Genomic DNA, 14155 nt, shown 5'->3' with positions numbered 1-14155 from the left:
ATGTAAGTACTTCCAATAGTTCGGCTACTAGTGTATTTCGCTTTCGGAAGTTATCTTTACCACTGGAAACAGCGCAGAGCTTCCCGTGAAACTAGATGGATGGATGGATGGATGGCGGCTATACCCTTTGTAACGGGCGGCGGCTGGCGCCACCTAGCCTTTTGCTCCCCCGCCTATATTATTTTTTTTCCTTTCTTTATATCTTCTTTTCCTTAACCTAGTTTTCACTCCCCTCCTCTCCCCAAAATAACTATCTAAAAAGCAGAGGAAACATTATCTCCCCGATTTAAGGTATTCTCTCTCCCTTGACTTCCTCCACCAATCCTCTAGCCTCCCCTTCGTTACTGCCACTCTTTTCTAGTCTCTTTGCCCTCGTTCCCCTGGAAATCCCAATGCCCCTTCCATATCTGCCACTGTTCCCTCTGCCAGAGTCGGGCGAAGGTCTGTGCATCTCAGCACTACATGCTCAGTGGTCTCCATTTCGGCTCCGCAAGCTGTGCACCAAAGGTCCACGTCTTCAAATTTAGCCCTGTATGTTTTCATTCTCAAAACCCCCGTCCTAGCTTCGAATAATAGTGAGCTGCCCCGCGAGTTATCAAATAAGAGCTCTCTCTTAATCTCCTGTTTTTGTGACCTATACATAGATAGCGCTGGCTTTCCGAGCATTCTTTCTTCCCACATTTTTCTTTCCGTTTCCTTCACCTCCTTTCCTACACTAGAACCACTTTGGATCCCCTCCCTCGGCTGTAGGTATCTATTCCTCAGCTTCCTCGTTCTGAGTGTCCACTTCATGTTCAAACTTTTCATGTATAGATATTTGTACACTTTTCCTGCCCACCTTTTTTCCTCCAGTGCTGGGAGTCTCTGTTCATATTTTAGCTTGCTTATTGCCTCTCTACCTTCGAATGACGTCCATCCCATGTCCCCCTGCACTCCCTCATTAGGGGTGTTCCCGTGTGCTCCTAAGGCCAACCTGCCTACACTTCTCTGTCTCGCTTCCATGCATGCCTGAACTTCCAATTTCATGCACAGTACTGAATTTCCGAATGCGAGGCCAGGTACCATAACCCCTTTCCATATGCCCCTAACCACCTCGTACCTATTATAGTTCCATAGTGCCTTGTGTTTCATTACAGCTGAGTTCCTTTTCACTTTTTCAATCATAATTTTTTCCTGTTCTTCCAAGTACTTTTTGCCCTCGTTTAGCCATATGCCCAAATACTTGTATTTTTCAGCATGATCAATCTTAGTGCTTTGTATTTCCAATGGTTCCCCCCTTTCTTCATTGTATACTATTATCTCAGACTTCTCTCTACTGAATTGCAGTCCCAATTTTTCTCCCTCCTCTCCACATATGCTCATTAGTTCCTGTAGCCCTACTCGGGTGTCAGCAAGTAATACAATATCATCTGCATACATCAGTCCGGCTAGTACTTGAGCTACCCTCTGCCCTTCCAGCATATAGCTTATGTCGGTTCCTACTGTGCTCTGTTCTAGTCTCTTTTCCATTTGGCTCATGTAAATCATAAAAAGCAGAGGCGACAATGGACAGCCCTGCCTGAGACCTCTTCTTATTTTAGCTGGCTTTGTAGTTTCCCCCTCCCATGTTATCTGTACCTCATTATCAGTATAAACTTGTTGTAGGAACTCAATCATCTTTCTATCTAGACCATATTCCCTCAACTGGCTCCATAACTTTTCTCGGTTTACATTATCATAGGCTCCTCTAATGTCTAAAAAAGCTATCCATAGCGGTTTCTGCCTGGCTGCCGCTATCTCTATGCACTGTTTTATAACAAATAAATTATCATCTAGCCTTCTGTTCCTTCTAAATCCATTCTACAGTTCTCCCAAGATCTCTTCACATTCTGCCCATTCTCCATTCTTTTTCACCATCTGCATTGCTACTCTGTATATGACTGATGTGACAGTTATTGGCCTGTAGGATTTAATGTTGTCCTTGCTTGCCTTACCTTTGTAAACTAATATCATTCTGCTTGATTTCCAGTCCTGTGGAACATCTCCCCCTACTACTATTTGTTCAATAAGTTGTAATTTTAATTTACTTTTCTGGCCTAATATGCTTATCAATTTCATAGGTATGCCATCAGGTCCTGTCGCTGTTCCCACAGGGACCTTGTGTTCAATTCTGTCCCATTCCTTACTTGTCATCCTTCTGTACTCCTCCTATAATTCTGTCCTGCTGTTGTCATTGTTCTCCATTTCGCTACCCACTGGCTCTGCAAATGCTGCCTCTATTGTTAACCTAATATATTCCTGAGCTTCCTCTCCCTCTACCTTTGTTCCTTCTGGTGTGGTCAGTGAGTGCTGAACCACCTCTGTCTTCTTACTCTGTTGCCTTATGTGTTCCCAAAATTTCTTAGAGGCATTTCTGTCTTTTTTTTTTGTATCTCTAACATCCACTGTACCCCAACTTTTGCTATCTTGGCTTGAATTAATGCCAATGCTTCTATTTTCATTGCAAGGTAATCCTCCCATTTTGTCTCTACCTCTTCTGGTGTGGCTCCCCTTTTCTTCGCTGCTTGAGTCAACTTGAGTCAACCGACACCACACGAAACACGCCGCGGTTGGCCAACCCAACTTCCACACGGTTCATTCACCACATCACACATCACACGAAGTCAGGAGTGCCATATCTTAAATCACTGCAGCACCAAACGGACCTGAAAATTCACTTCCTTCGACAGAGTTTCTTAGCTGGCCTACGTTCACTCGCCAGTTACGAACTAGATGGACCCGCTAGGCCTACGCGTAACGTAAACATCGGCGATAGGCGAGTGCTGATTATCCAGACTTCGGAACTCGTAAACATGTTTCCATTCGTTTTGAGCACAACAAAATACACACACAACAAGCACAGACGTTGCGGTAATCGTGATTCGGTTGGCTGTTTTAGCAGACGATCGCACTGAGCCCGGCGGAACCCAGTGGGCAGGTTGGATTAGTCGGCGTCGTTCGAAGTCGCTTCGGATGCACGTCGCACTGCCACAACCCACGGTCGTCGGTCGTGTCGTCGTCGGCGTACTATTACAACACTGTCTTTCAGGAACACTGTCGCGCGCGTCGTACGCCCAAGGAACTCGGACGATCGTTGGTGCCGGCGCCTTCGTACGGGCGGCCATCCTAGGCTCCGCAGCCTCCGATTGGTTGACGCCTACGACTCGTTGCAGCCTCTCATTGGTGCACACTGGCGCAGCTTCGCCGCGCGTCGGCAAACTTCTACCCACGACCTACTGAACTCCAGACCTGCACAGATCTCCCTCCTCCAGCACGCCTGGTCTAGTTCGCCCCTCTTGCCGCTAGGGAAAGAACGTACGAGCAGAGGGCGCTAGTTATAACCTGTTCGCTGTCGTCTGCTTCTGCGATCTGTTCAGCGCTTGTTTTGCCATTTCGGCAGCTACAAAGCGCTTGTATTGGCGGTAAATGAATAAATTCACAAATATACAAAAGAAGACATATTTGCGAATGCTTTGCGTTTGAATAGTGAAACTAGAAGAGGAGCAGCGGTGCAAGAAATGGAAACAACGAGCATAGGTGGCCGCTGCAATGCTAGATCGACGGCATAGTTTTCCCTCTCCTAGCCTCCTTAAGAGACTGGAATAATTGTTTAACAAGATTCATAGGATAATCTAGCTTTTTTTAGTTTATTACTGACAGCCTTATGTCGTTGATGACATTAGGATTTACTGCTGTGTGCCATAGTGAAAGGCAGATGAACTGGTAAAAGTATAGTAAAAGTATTCACGAGTAAGTCCTCCGCACGATATGTGCAATAGGCTGATCGATTCTGTTTCAAGGGAAGGTGAGCATATCTTGTTTTTAATATCGTTGGATGTTTAGCTCAGTAGAAAGCTTGCAAAAAATTAAGCGATCCCAGTGCTTTAAAATGTGCTGCACTGTAGGCCCTAATTAAATCGTGTCACGGAACTCTTTTCAAACTGTAAAGCTAGCTTTTCTGTGTGGCGCGGCGGCAGCTTAAGATACGTACGCAGTGAAGCTGTGTATGCAATTCACTTTTTGAACTCGCGACGCATTCACGGACAACTTTTAAGAGTTAAAATGAGTAGTAATCGTTTTGTCGTCGAACATTACGGTGGCTCCAAGTTTCTAAAGAGCGCAGAAGCGAATTTTACAACGTGTACAATGAAACTGTTGTGTACGTATAACATTTTGTTATAAATAACACAATGTTGTTTATAATATTCTGCTTGAAAAAGGCAATAGGAGCGGCTATTTAATGCTATTTTAGAGAGCAGCGGACACCACGCTCCGACATTTTTTAAGTTCGGGCAGTCAACTTTTGGAGCCAAGTGACCGATCAAAGCCTTGCGACATCACTCTCACTGTGTTAGCAAAAATCATGAACTAGAGAAGCAGTTCGTCACAACACAACAGCTGCCGTACTAATTACAACGCCGCACAGCCGCCCACCGCGTAGCAGACGAACAGGTTATAAAAGCGCCACCTACGGCCGTCGTTTGAACGAAAGTGGGCGCAAGCTGCTCCCATAGAAGCCGGATATCTGTGCAGGTCTGGAGTTCCAGTAGGTCGTGCTTCTACCAACGCCTCCTATAATATTGGTCTCGAGCTCCACCACTGGAAAAGCTGGCGCCACCGTCGGCGTGACGTGTTAGGATGGATCACGTGGACATAGCGGCCGCGTCGGCTGCTTCGGCCGCGCCGAAGCGAGCTGAAATCGAGAGTTTAAATTCCCTCGTACGCTGCGGTCCTCATTTAGTGGCGAGATTTTCCCGCTTCGAGTGTCTCCTTTACAACGCTTGAAAGCACTACAATAGGTAGAGGCTGCCTTTGAAGGCGCACAACATGGTAGGCTACTGCTCGGTGCCGCAATGCCGGGCGCACGCAACGGAGCACGGTGTCAGCCTTATTCATACGTAGCCGCAGGACAAGAAGCTGTGTGAAGCTTGGCTCGCGAAACATAAAACCGGCAAACAGTCATCGGCTACAACTCGGGTATGCAGCAAGCACAGACGCGAGGAAGATTTCTGCTACGGCGCCCGGTCTGCGATGTTCTGAAAACGCACACTGAGACGCTCGCCCGAGACCGCTGCCCGACTAATGTCATGACGGTTTGGTCTCTGAACTTGTCGATGCTATAGATACTGGCAAGTTCAGTGGAGGAAAGGCAGCGGTAAGAAGCACATTTAAAAAAAGCATGGCATATGGTCATGTTTGTGTTATGAATTAATGCACTGGATTACAAAAAAGGAGCAGCGGGGAATTGCACGCTGAGAACACCGATAAACATACAGTGCGATGCAACTCGAGAAATAGTATCGAAAGGTCAAAGAATTTAGAAGAAAAAAAAGATTGAATCGTCGCGACGGCACATCACAGTCCCCGTAGGCGTCGAAGTCTCTACAATGAAATTATTTTTGAACAGCTCTGATAGCGCCCACGCAACAATGGTTGCTTGTATACTGTCAAATGCTCATATTCTGCGGCCTAAAGCTCATGGCACGGTGCGAAAAAGTGCGCGCGGAGAAAGCGAAACAGTGCGCGGACAAGCATGCAGACGCGCAGTCGGTCGCTGCGAATCTGCGCGATCGCTGCATTGAGGCTTCATTCTATTACGCTCCATTTAGTTATACAAACACTATAAGAACGTATTTCAGATAGCTTGCTCTCAGCGTTTACTTACCTTTCACGCAAGAAGCCGGTTTGGGAGACTCCATCGCGGCGACCGCGCGCAGTGGCGTTCACTGTACGTATTCGGTAAAGCGACAGCGTCTGTAAACGATTGTGTGCTTTCAGTTTGCCCAAGATTATTATTTAGACAATAAGAAACTTCTCTCGTTTCGAACGTACTTACAGAAATGTCCGGGAGAGCTCGCGCGTGGTGTTTTCAGTGAGCGCTGACAGCAAAACCTGTGAGGAGCGCGCCACGTGATCCCTCATACTACGCCAGCGAGGCGCTTCCGATAGATGGCGACTCCGTAACTCCTCGCCGCCAATACTATGCCTGGAACGTGAGCCGCAAACGCGCTGCCCTTCCCTCGCCTGTACTCTCCTCCTTTTGGTACGGTGGCGAGCGCCTGTTGCGGCCAGCCTTTGTAAACACGCCGGTGGCGCGGTCATAGTTGTAGTGAGAAACGCTATGGGCGCGGCTACCGGGAGCGACGTCGGTAGCCAAGCGGCTGGCGCGTCGTGAGCTTTCGGCGGCGGCGGCTGTGGTTGTCATGGGGACCGGTACGGTGGCGCGCGCCGTCCTGCGGCGCATGGTCGCAAAACTCGGCAGAGAGCTTCCTATGGAAAAGAGAGCGACGTTCCAGGCATATAGTTATAGGAGGCGTTGCTTCTACACACGACCTACAGTAGGTCGTGCTTCTACTATAGAGTTTCTCACTACATTACCTAGAGGGAAATCTGGCGCTGCTGCGCTGTGGTATGCATGGGCACGACCTACTGTATAATATACAGTAGGTCGTGTGCATGGGAATGCCTATAGTGTACTAGAATAATGTCCATTCCATACTATGTCCATACTAGAATAATGGACATTATTCTAGTCAACACCTCCTATAACTATATGCCTGGAACGTCGCTCTCTTTTCCATATGGAGCTCTCTGCCGAGTGTTGCGACCATACGCCGCAGGACGGCGCGCGCCACCGTACCGGTCCCCATGACAACCACAGCCGCCGCCGCCGTCGAAAGCTCACGACGCGCCAGCCATAGAGCGCCAGCCGCTTGGCTGCCGACATAGAGTTTCTCACTATAACACCTAGAGGGTAATCTGGCGCCACCGTCTATGGGAGTTTCCTAAGAGGGCACCGTGCCGTCATGGGTATGACGGTATATGTGTCTGCGAGGTTCGTGTTGGCTGGTGTTGTAAGAGGCTTCGTCTAAAATGTGGATATGGCTACGCAAATAACGCGTTCTCAAAGTAAAATCTTCATAAAATGTTTCCATTCACGTATATTACATCTTTACTCACCCACAATGCATGACCAAGCGAAGAAAAGCAAGAACAGACGACCAACTGTTTCAAAGCGAGCGCGAACCTTGCAATGTCGTCTGTCTTCCAACTTTAGCGGCCCGCTGATACTTTACGTAAAATGTAGTCGTACCCACAATAACAAGTTCTCATAGTTAAATAAAACAAGTTTTCGCGTAATAATAAAGCTAAAACAGATTTTCACGTGCTGTTTTAGTAGAAAGTGAATCATTGTGACAGACGGAACTGTACTTGCGCAAGCTCATCTTCAAGGTGTCCTGTCTCTACGAGAACGATGCCAATCCGAAGTCACAATATACCAGCATTCCCACGCATACCACAGTGCAGCAGCGCCAGATTTCCCTCTAGGTAATATAGTGAGAAACTCTATGGCTGCCGACGTCGCTCCCGGCAACGTTTTTAGATCTCTAAAAACTCTAAAAACGCTGGCTCCCGGTAGCCGCGCCACCGGCGTGTTTACAAGGGCTGGCCGCAAGAAGCGCTCGCCACCGTACCAAAAGGAGGAGAGTACAGGCGACGGAAGGGCAGCGCGTTTGCGGCTCACGTTCCAGGCATAGTATATTATAGGAGGCGTTGTTCTAGTCATAGAGTTTCCTACAAAAATTACTAGAGGGAACTCTGGCGCTGCAGTCGTTGTCCTACCATGGGAATGATGGGAAGTACATGGATTTGTCTGATCTTCGTGCTTGTGGATTCTGACGTTCTTGTGGCTTTGTATATTACGCTGTATAAATCTTATTGTCGTATATTTCAGCACAATCTATATTCTTCGAAGTGCAGAAGACGCCGGGAACGCGTACAACTGCTATTAATTGCAACGATTGAGCTTGTCCAGGTGGCCAAATCAAAACGCGCCAAGCGTCTCAAGGCACTGGCATGCCTGTGATAAATTCATAAGGGCGTTTCATTCGCTTGGTGATACATGCGTCCGTGGCTTAATGGTTTCAATATCAGTCTTCTGTGCTATAGTCCCTATGTTCGAATCCTGCCGTCGGGCAATTTTAATGATGTTTATTTAATTATTTATTACGCAATACACTGTTGAAAATGACGAGTTTACGAAGTCACAAAGCTGCGTTTTAAGCCAAAAAGACGAAGTTTAGGCAAATCCATGTACTTCCCATAATTCCCATGCTGGGACAACCGCTTCCATTGCAGCTCCCGTAGACACTAGCGCCAGAGTTCCCTCTAGTAATTCTTGTAGGAAACTCTATGGTTCTAGTACACATATGGCCTCGAGCTCCACCACTGGAAAGGCTGGCGCCACCGTCGGCGTGACGTGCTAGGAGGGATCACGTGGACATAGCGGCCGCGTCGGCTGCTTCGGGAGCGCCGAAGCGAGCTGAAAACGAGTTTAAATTCCTCGTACGCTGCGGTCCTCATTTAGTGGCGAGATTTGCCCGCTTCGAGTGTCTCCTTTACAACGCTTGAAAGCACTACAATAGGTAGTGGCTGCCTTCGAAGGCGCACAGTATGGTAGGCTACTGCTCGGTGCCGCAATGCCGGACGCACCCAACGCAGCACGGTGTCAGCCTTATTCACACGTAGCCGCAGGACAAGAAGCTGTGTGAAGCTTGGCTCGCGAAACATAAAACCGGCAAACAGTCATCGGCTACAACTCGGGTATGCAGCAAGAACAGACGCGAGGAAGATTTCTGCTACGGCGCCCCGTCTGCGATGTCCTGAAAACGCGCACTGAGACGCTCGCCCGAGTCCGCTGCCCGACTAAATGTCATGGCAGTTTGGTCTATGAACTTGTCGATGCTATAGATACTGGCAAGTTCAGTGGAGTGGAAAGGCAGCGGTAAGAAGCACATTTAAAAAAAGCATGGCATATGGTCATGTTTGTGTTATGAATTAATGCACTGCATTACAAAAAAGGAGCAGCGGGGAATTGCACGCTGAGAACACCGATAAACATACAGTGCGACGCAACTCGAGAAATAGTATTGAAAGGTCAAAGAATTTAGTAGAAAAAAAAAGATTGAATCGTCGCGACGGCACATCACAGTCCCCGTAGGCGTCAAAGTCTCTACAATGAAATTATTTTTGAACAGCTCTGATAGCGCCCACGCAACAATGGTTGCTTGTATACTGTCAAATGCTCATATTCTGCGGCCTAAAGCTCATGGCACGGTGCGAAAACGCGCGCGCGGAGAAAGCGAAACAGTGCGCGGACAAGCATGCAGACGCGCAGTCGGTCGCTGCGAATCTGCGCGATCGCTTCATTGAGGCTTCATTCTATTACGCTCCATTTAGTTATACAAACACTATAAGAACATATTTCAGATAGTTTGCTCTCAGCGTTTACCTACCTTTCACGCAAGAAGCCGGTTCGGGAGACTCCATCGCGGCGACCGCGCGCAGTGGCGTTCACTGTACGTATTCGGTAAAGAGATAGCGTCTGTAAACGATTGTGTGCTTTCAGTTTGCCCAAGATTATTATTTAGACAGTCAGAAACTTCTCTCGTTTCGAAAGTACTTACAGAAATGTCCGGGAGAGCTCGCACGTGGTGTTTTCAGTGAGCGCTGACAGCAAAACCTATGAGGAGCGCGCCACGTGATACCTCATACTACGCCAGCGAGGCTCTTCCAATAGATGGCGACTCCACAACTCCTCGCCGCCAATAGGAATGCCGGTATATTGTGACTTCGGATTGGTACCGTTCTCGGAGAGAGGACACCTTGAAGACGCGCTTTGCAAGCACCGTTCCGTCTGTCACAATGAGTCATTTTCTACTAAAACAGCACGTAAAAAGTTGTTTTGGTTTTAATATTACGCAAAATTATGTTTTGTTTAACTATGAGAACTTGTTATTGCGTGTACGATTATATGTTACGTAAAAAGTGTCAGCGGGCCGCTAAAGTTGGAGGACAGACGACACGGTTCGCGCTCGCTTTGAAACAGTTTGTCGTCTGTTCTTGCTTTTCTTCCCTTGGTCATGCATTGTAGGTGAGTAAAGATGTAATATGCGTGAATGGAAACATTTTATGAAGATTTTACTTTGAGAACGCGTTATTTGTGTAGCCATATCCACGTTTTAGACGAAGCCTCGTACAACACCAGCCAACACGAGCCTGGCAGACACATATACTATGGTGGCTAGAAGGGAGAGGTCATAGAGTTGGAAACTATGGGAGAGGTGACGCCAGCGCCGACATATCCGCCGAGAAAGCGCGATCCTCTCGTTCATGCGCTGCCGCAAAGGCCGCGGTGGCGCTGCGGTCAGCTTGGCGATGCAGTCACGCGGTTGCGCTAAAGCCCCTAAAACTTCGTAAAGTAGTGCCACTCTCCTCCTCCGCCTTCACTCCTCCTCGTTTCTCCTCTCTTTCACGCTCCCTCCTCGACCATGGCGCCGCCTACGATGCTCGAGCGCAGCAGACGACCTTTCGCAGAGTGAATGCACGCATAGCAAGGCAGTGCTCTTTAGGCGTTCACGTTGGCTTTCCAGCACCGCGTAACTTCGTGTACAGCATAGAATTTCTAGTCGGATGCTTGTACAACTTCGGTAACGGCAGCTTTTGTTTCATTTTTTGATAACTATTTCTTAAAAAAGTATCTGAAGGAGTGCTAACGCTGTGCGTTGACGACTGCGAATGTATCGCGTGCCCTACAATTAAGTACGCAACATTTGTCAAGGGCGTGTCGCAAGATCTTGTTGCGAATGGTTGTAAATAACACGTTTACCATCGAATGACAACCTCTTCGCCTCCAGCAAGCCCTCAGCCTAAAGAATCCGCGCCGCCCTTACCATGTGAATTCGCGGCGCGTATGAGCTATGACGTACAAAGGCGGACGGAGATCATTGCTCTAGAGGTTCGAAAGTGTATTACAAGCTACAGTGCCGCCAACGTGCGTGCTTGCCAATCCAAGCGCGCGCAAAGTCTCAGAGGTGGGCGGTGGTGCTATTATGTTTCTCGTGTCTCAACGCCGACAGAAATACCGCGGCCGATCATCGAGTCGGGAATGTGCGTACACAAGAAAATAAAATGAGTTTTTAGCATTCGTGCGCGAAGCGGGAGCGCGATAACAATGCTTGACTCAATATCAAACAAGACCACTGTGGCCTTCATCAATTTTTTCAGGTTAATGACTTATCACGAATAACACTTCATGGTGCGTTGGTTCGTCCGTTTAATAAGTGACGTACTTGTCGCGAACCGAGTTGCACTGAGGTGCATGCATTCAGGACGGTTGCACTCCCTTCGAAGTAACATTTGCGAGACATGACTTTATTAGTGAAGTCATGATCGCGCAAAGAATCCCCCGGCCATGACGCGGCCGAAATTGCGGCAAGTGAAATGTTTTATCCATAGGTTAAATGATATGAAACGGCATTCGAGTTGCAAGTTAACAGTTTATTTTCACATAGATGCATTACAGATTTGCCTTTGCAGTCACAAGTCCGTGTGCACCATTTATTGTCTCATTGCGTAAATAAACGCACCAGCCTAAGAGTCCTACAGCAAGCGCGTCTGAATTAGGCATAATGACTGTAGAAACTAATAGTGGCATAGACGAGCAAGCGAACTAGTATATGAGCGCGCGAACTAAACGAGCGAGCAAACGACTAAACGAGCCTGCGAACGAACGAGCAAACGACTAAGCACGAACGGCGACTAAACCAGCCAGGGAACGGGCGGGCGACCGCACGTTTTCTTTGCCAGTGCCCCACCGCCGCATCTTAAGCTTCGCACACTTTAAAGCTCACGCGAATTAGCACATACGTCTCAATTACCTATGATGCGGTCGCTCGACGCCGAACGCACCGCGTAACACGGTTTTGGGAAAGCACGCACGCTTTTCATCGGTGCCTCTGTATCGCAAATCCACCGGGCGACCGCGAACGAGGAACACGAACAAATGTGGCAAACAAAGCTAGTCTATCTAAAGAAGGCTAGTAAGTAACCACAAAAGGCAGAGAGTTGCTGCCCTGAGGCGCTTTCATGATCGAGACTGAAATTTTATCAAAAGGACTGAGCTGAATCTTCAAAATTTCGTAATCACGTTATCGTACGCAACCTCGCGTGCCCGTGAACTCAAGCCGGTTGGCGTTCAAAACGATTAAGCGCACCGAATATGACTAACACGACCACGTAGTGCGCATATAAGCAAAGCAAACGTTGCGTAAAAATCATGTTAAAGCGTGCGTACAAATGACACATGCACAGTGAACTGTGCAATATCTACTACGTTATTTCCCGCAGCACAATACGCAAGCCTGGCACATACAATACTCTGAGAGAGCCACAACTTACATCACATAGTCGCGCGGAGGAAGTTGGTCGGAAATTCTCCCTCCCGATTCGGTGAAGCCATGTCTTTCTTCTTAACGCGTTGCGCTTACCGGACGGTATCGCGAACATATTCTTGCCTTTGCTAAAACTGTATTGGCATCCAAACGCGCAGCAGGTCATGGTAACATAAAATGACGTGAAGCGACGTCGCACTTGCAACAAAACATCCTTCAAGGCGTTCACAAGATCAAAACAACACAGAATAGGAACGGAAGGAATGCCGCCAACAAGCGCCGCTTCTCGAGCAAAGATGGCACTGAAGCGCGACTGTAAACAAACGAAGCCGGCGCAAGGGACCACGTGATGCCATTAGGCGAATAGCGACGCGGCGTTGGCTTCGGCCAGAGCGCCGGAGGAGGAGGCGGCGTTCTTCAAAGCGTGGCACTACTTTACGAAGTTTAAGGGGCTTTAGGTTGCGCGCGTGTGCAGCTTCCCGCGGTGTCTGGCCGGCGCGACAGCGTTCCTGTTTCTTCGCGGCTGCCAAAGTGTTCTCTCGTTTATGGCAATGTGTGTTTCGCTGCTGACATGTTAATGTGAGTGCCGGACTTCGCCGAACAGATGACTTGCAACGCAAAAAACGCGAGGCAGCGTCACTGCTTCGCCCCTGGCTGCACGTCCGGCTATGTGTCGTCGAGGCAGCAGGGAGGGTGCTCTAAGTTGCATATTTCTTCAAGGTCGAACGTCTTAATTCTTTATTTAGTGAAAAATGATATCCTTGCCTCCCCATTTCTTAGTGGGTGTTCAATGTTTAATGTTTTTTTTTTCAAGTTACACAGAAGCATGTGTATATGTGGTATCTTGTATTTTGAATTACCCTGAATGTATGATGTCCAGTGCTTTGCTATTACTACGATGTGCAATAAATTTTTGCTATGCTTTGTATTACCTGTTCTGAACCCCATTTACATTTTGTAGGAGTAAGCTGACGCTTCATATTACTGAAACTTAAGGAGTGGAAGACACCGGCCAAAGAACAGCCAACCTTTTTTTCTCTCATTTAATACCCCTTTTAATTTCCTTTTTACATATTCATTTATGCCCTGAGGCAACAAACAACCTTATTTAAAAAATGCAATCGCACGGACCCGAAACATATTTCCATCCTAATTCTTTTGGTGTCTCCTACTGTCGTCATGTACTATCTTGACCACACGGGACTCATTCGGACCCTTCAATTCCTGAAACTGAAAGGATTCGCGAATAACGCTTTAGATACGCCGATGTGTTACGCAGCAGATGTATTGCAGAGGCAACCACTCGATTTTAATGGTTTTGTTTGTGGAGTTTCACGTGCCAAAGTGACTCAGGCTATGAGAGATGCCGTAGTGGAGGCATGAAGGACTCTGGAAATTTCGACCACCTGGGGTTCTTTGACGTGTACTAACATCCCACAGCAAACGGGCGCCTTGTTTTTCGCCTCCATCGAAAAGCGGCCGCCGCGGCCGGGATGCCATCCCTCATCCTTGGGCACACCAATCGGGCGCCTAAACCACTGCACCACCACGGCTTAAAATTGCATTCTGTCAGCCGTAGTCACGTTCGACAAGCGTTTAATGAGCTAAACCATTGCTTGCAACAACATCACTGAAAGGCCGACGCGTTGCGTGCACGGCAGGCCTGCGTCCTTGCGTATGCTCAAAGCCAGCGGCGCGTACCATGCATCGCATTACGGCCAACAGCGCCACCTACGCCCGGCTTGAAATGGAGGAGCGGCTTCCATCCGCCGTTGGCGTCACCTCTCCCTTCTAGCCACCATACATATACCGTCATTCCCATGACGGCACGGTGCCACCTTAAGAAACTCCCATAGACGGTGGCGCCAGATTTCCCTCTAGATGTTATAGTGAGAAACTCTATG

The sequence above is a fragment of the Dermacentor variabilis genome, chromosome 7, assembly GCF_050947875.1.
Source record: "Dermacentor variabilis isolate Ectoservices chromosome 7, ASM5094787v1, whole genome shotgun sequence".
Taxonomy (NCBI): domain Eukaryota; kingdom Metazoa; phylum Arthropoda; class Arachnida; order Ixodida; family Ixodidae; genus Dermacentor; species Dermacentor variabilis.
The sequence above is the reverse complement of the archived record's forward strand: the minus strand, read 5'-3'. Positions refer to the sequence as shown.